We start from the raw sequence: 6044 nt of genomic DNA on the forward strand, positions 1-6044 counted from the left end.
CCACCTGAGGTACTAACACAAAGCCCAAATCCATTTGTGTTACATCATTGTTGTTTATAGAAAAGACTATTTCTTAACTTATTAAATAGTCCCACCTCGCTTACGTATACTGCATCAGAACAACTTATATACGCTTATAATTTGATGTCAATTAGCCTCCTGAAGAATCAACGAACAGAAAGAGAAGTCATAAAAGAGAGAATCAATTTCGATATGGTCCAGGAAGGAAAGTTATAAAGAGGGCATAAATTCTCATATATGAGGAAAAAGGAAGGAAGGATGTGGAAATATAATATGGGCCAATGGGAGAGACATGGAAACAAAAATCTTAGAATGTTGTCACACAAGGAAGGAGATGGAAATTAACATCTGAAGGATCAGTGAGGCGAGAAACAGTGGGCTATACATGAATTGTGTTCCAGGTCGGCCAACTACGTGGCCGTGGCCATGGCGCCGTTGTAGCTCCGGCGATGCAAGGCAGGCAACAGGGGGCGGCGGCTGCTGCTGATGAGCTGCGTGAGATCATACTGCCTGCGTCTAGGGACTGTCAAACATGCACAACAGCCGTGCATAGCTGGTAAACATGCATGCAAATTCAAGAAAAAAAATCCAATACTACTGACTCATGTAAAACGTACAACGGCCATGCATTAATTGATAGACCTGCCTAGAAAAGCAAAGGTAAAAAAAATTCTCTTTTCGCAAAAAAGGTAAGTAAAATTCTCATCGCGTAAAAAAGATAGCTATTTTGATTTATATGTTTCTTATTATTATTTGCTCCCAGTCAACAATATGTTTCCTTTGCCGAGGTGACCGGTGGATCGGTGGTGCCCCAGTTGCATCAATAACATGTTTTACTATATACGCCAAATCAACGAGGAGGGCCTCATGATTTTAAGGTGCTCGACAAAGCATGTGCCGCCTAGCAGAAGTCGGCCATGCTAGACCTGCTGGCACGGTGGCACCCTTCACCATCGCACGAGGAAGAGGACCCATTGTTCAGTGTTTACTCTATAGCGACGCACGAGCATTATGCCATAGTATGATCACAAGCACATCACTTTAGATTGATCATGTTAGTCGTGAACGGATGGACAATATAAGCATCATTGGCGATGGTGACACGGAGGAGAAATGGTAACATAATAGAATAAGTTGCTAAGCGCATATGAGGATTTGTTTCTCCCGTCAATATATTCTTCCACTCTATATGTTACCAGTGCCGTTGGTGTGAAATATAGAGGAGGGAGGGAGGGATGGAGAGTTGAAAGAGTACGACGACGGTGCATCTTGCTTGAACTGGGTGAAGGAGGGGCCACGTATTGTTCGCTCCACACGCCGGCTATGGAGAGAGGGGAGAGAGAAGCATGTGACCATGTCCTTAGTCATTCCATACCCCACGTTCATGTGGCTACTCCCTTCTGTCGTACCATCTCTCCCCCGGCTTTGCATGCTCCAATACTGGTCCTCCTTGAGGCTGTGATGTTGGTGTCAAGGGAAGCATGGCTGCGTTGATGCAGTCGGTTTGCTCCTACTGTTGACGACAATGTTAACAAAAGAGCATCAATCATTGTAAACTCTTTATTTTCTAACCGACCGTCTTATCTTTGAAGTGGGCAAGTATAAAATATGAATTCATATTAAGACAATGAAGAATTTAACGGACTGAGAGATATAGCTCAATATTTCACCACGACAGATAAACTCCTCAATATCACATGAATTTTGAAATTTACTTTATTCCCGTTGCAACGCACGGGCTCTTTTGCTAGTAGAAACTAACATCATAGTTGGCGAGTCCGATTATGCATAGATTATTTTGATATTATATGACGAGCAGTGGTTAGTTAGTCTGAACAACTTTATCCGAACCATGATCTTACTTCTTACAGAACATATATAGATGAAAAATACAATGTACAATACTCCTGAGGCGGATATGATATTACGCAATGGTGTGTACACTGTCACATCACTGTACACAATAGTAAAAAGGCATCAATCAGGATGCGACGAGGAGGATGTTAAAAAAAAGATGCGACGAGGAGGTAAAAACATATATAATCTTTTTATTTTTTTCATGCATGTTTGCACACCCATAACAATGTTTTTTTAGGGACCATGACAATGTTTCAATAGTGTGTTTCCTGCTGCAACACACGGGTAATTTTCCTAATTCTAAAGAATAAAAATATGCCTTTGATAAAAAATAAAGAATAAAAACCAACCCCGTAGAGGGATCAGCCGCCGTTAACCGAATCATCATGATACACTAGTAGAACGCCCGTGCATTGCCACGGGCTTTTAATTTGTCTTTTTCGATTGCATCATTGAATACAAAGTATATCAAATTTTGCTCGCATAGATTTTTTCTGATTGCACATATAATGTATATTATACTTCACATATATACAAAAGATAGTGTGCAATAATCAAAAAATAATTGAAATTCAATTCACCCATAATGTAACTCGATGATGTATACATTGACATCAAAAATATAAATAAGCATATGTTACAAACTAAGATCTAATTGATGCGTTTAAGATATTCCCATTAAATATCAGAAATATTGTCTTTGGCTTCATTTGCACGATATTTCAGCAAGTATATATATAAAATTTAATCGAGTAAACATATACCTACAAATTTCTAATGCACTTCTACAATCTACTTTTCTATAAATAAATCACTCAACATCTTTTTCATTCCCAACCAACTATCTCCGCAACCCCAGTCCATGTTCACCACCCCACCTCAATTAGTGACATATCTGGCTCCCAATCCCCCTCCCCCTTCATCAACACACACTTTTAATTTCTGACACGAAACGATGCATTTGTGCTAAATTTCACACTAAAGCTCTCTCTATCTCTCCTTTCTCTCTGATTGTAATATGTCAGTTTCCCTCTTTCACACCCTACATATGTCCCTCGCTCCCCCACTCTATCTATCACCTTCCATCTCTCTCCCTCCCCTTTTTCCAACGCCTCTCTCTCTCTCTCTCACACACACACACCACCACCACACACACACACACACACTTCTCCCTCTCCCTTTCCCTCTCCCGCAACTCAAAACTTAATTTTGCTCGGCGTAACATTCGGTGGCTATAGTATATCCTAGAAGCTTAAATATTAAAGGGAAATCTTAGCCTTTGTAGGGGCTAAGACAACCTTTTGAACTTAATCCTGGCTCATTTACTCCACCACTGTAGAGCACCAAATTTATGGTTATACTCCATACAACAACAAAAAGAATATTCATAGGGTAATTTTTTTAATCCACTGCAACACTTGACATGGGCACCATGGAAACAGTTCTATAACACAACTTGTTCTTGCAAGCAAATAACTGTTAGCACTGGTTGCTCTTTGGCCAAATCTTAGAATTTAGAGACATGTAGGAGACAGGAACACATGCTTGTAGTGATTCAGCACGAAATTTAAAAGTGAAAGTAAGATAAATAACTTACTGATGCGCACAGAACACCGTTGAATTGAAATTTGGGTTGCCGCATTGCAATGGTCTGCTATGGTCATGCAGTAATATGTGTAAGAAAGCAAAATTAGAGTGTCTCTTGGCATAGAGTATACTGAAATTAAATCTACCTTTCCTCCAATCTGATAAATAAATGCACGTAGGAAGAGAAGAATATCATGCAAGATATTTCTCAAGTATTTAGCACCATACCATATCAACAAGACAAGAGTGACAAAAATTAAGTGAAAATGTTAAGAACAGAAAAGCAGGTAGCTTGGCTGGACAACTTTGCTTTGGAATGAACACATGGAGTATTGATAAAGGGTAGTAATACAAATATATTATGGGACGACTGAACAATTAAAAAGATAAATGGTTACAGAAAAAACTGAAACATAAACATCAGCTTTGCTTTGGGAAACACATAAGAAGTAGCTGAACTCAAAGCTTAACATGGCATAGATGTCGGCTCACTTTTCATTTCAATATCAAGAATTTGGAGTTCTGTTGATGGTTATCGAGAAAAGAATCATGATTTGTCTCCATATTCGGAGCTGGCTAGCAGTGGACCCGCCATTCTTACTTTGTCATTACCCATTGGATAAATTTGAGTAATTTTCCTGGGAGCCACTCTGCAACTAACATGTAAATTTTAAAATTCTGAATTAGACTGCACATATGCGACACACAATTGAAGGGTATCAAATAGCTAAGGTGAGACCAGAAAAAGTAAATAGAGTTCACCGACCTCTTCCTCAGCGGCTGTGACAAACTCTCGACCAAGTGAACGCATGACGAGAGGGCCACCGGGAGAACAGGGACGGCAACCGATGCCTTGGGTGCGGCGGGCACCAAGTAGCAGCGGTGTCGCAAGAACCTTTTCAGCCATGACTTCACCAGTAGCCATTACAGCCTTGTACACAAGACCAAATGATCCATGGCCCAGAATCGTTGTGAAGTTTTTGGTAGCCTTCTGCAGATCCCTGAACAACCGACACATTAACATGGAGCAATCAGAAAGACGTTAATTTGCTTTTGGCTACCCACACCAACACTAACATTTACAATAAGATCATGGTATAAGTTGCATGCATGCATTTCTGGAGCTGCCATGAACGTACTATCCTTAATTAGATCAAATGCATTAGATAGTCAAGCTGATATATTTCAACTTTACAATTCACTAATCATGTGATCTTAATACTACAACCAAGATTGCAACGGAGGAGTAGTTGCCATACTTGTAATGGTACTTCGGGATCCCAAAGACGGACAAGGGCTGGTCCCTGCCGTTGTTGCCCCGCCCGCCCCAGAAGGCGACTTGCTTCCCCGCCGGCAGCAGGTTGTTGCCCCAGTCGGAGACGCTCTCGGAGACCACTAAGACAGAGATACTGGATCAAGGCTCGCGGAGCCGTTGGCCTGCGGCGTAGCCGTGGATGACTCGAGTGACCGTGTCCGTGTGCGTGCAACGGTGCTGGCCTACTGTCGGTACTTCCAGATGGCCGGGAACACGCACGCCATGAGCACGACTGCCGCGACCACGATGGCCACGACCTTCGCCATACCGCCCATTCCCGGGCTCCTCCCAATGCCTTCCCGCCAGGGCCAAGAGAGGCCACTGCGCTCCCATCTTCTCTCCCTCCTCTCTTCCATGGCTGGTACAAGGGACGTGCTGGGATGAACGGGAGGCAACCCTCGAGATCTAGATTGGGTGTGATCAGATTTGGAAGAAAAAACTGAATTGGAAATGATTGGAAAAGATTGAGGGAAGGAGATTGGAAATGGAATGGAAACAAGATAGGCATGGTCAGATTTGGAAGAAAATTCTGACTTGAGAGTGATTGGAAAGGATTGGGGGACGGAGATCCGGAACAGAATGAAAACAATGAGAGAAGATCGGTGGGATAGGAAGAAAAATCAGTTGGCGGGTTTAGTAACCGAAGATAAAAATGGAAGGAGGAGTGGTGAGAGGTGAGACGAAAATAAACCAGTGCAAGGTGGCGGGTGGTGGAAGCTGAGACGAAAAAAAACCAGACGAAAATGATAAGACTATTCAACCAACTCGTCCATTAGGAATAGAGATTGCTGCAAGAAAAAAAACAAAGAGAGGTGATGGAAGCGAACGAAAGAAACAACGCATGGACTGCGAGGAGCAGAGATTAATGTGATTGAGCAATTTAAGGTAAGATTGATTAATTTAGATTTGATATTTAGAGATTGATCGTGATTGATTCTTTCACATAAAAACATTCGTCAATAACTTGCGTCAGAATGAAAAGTTCTGATCCATTCAGATTTTTTTCGTTGTACGTGAAAATGACGCGAAACTAAACCGATGGGATGGAAAAAGGGACGAAAAAAATCCAGCGAAATAAAACGGTTAAAAGTGATGAGACGAAAATAAACCATACGAGACTATCAACTGATCCATTAAAAATAGAGATAAGCCCAACACAATCACCATCAAAATCGGGATTCAACCACATTTTACGCGCCCGATCTCGTCTATCGCCGCGGTTTACGTGGACGGTTTCCTTCCGGGCCTTCCTTAACCTACGCTA

Source organism: Triticum urartu, chromosome 5A (genome assembly GCF_056163025.1).
Source record: "Triticum urartu cultivar PI428250 chromosome 5A, HENAU_Tu73, whole genome shotgun sequence".
Lineage (NCBI taxonomy): Eukaryota > Viridiplantae > Streptophyta > Magnoliopsida > Poales > Poaceae > Triticum > Triticum urartu.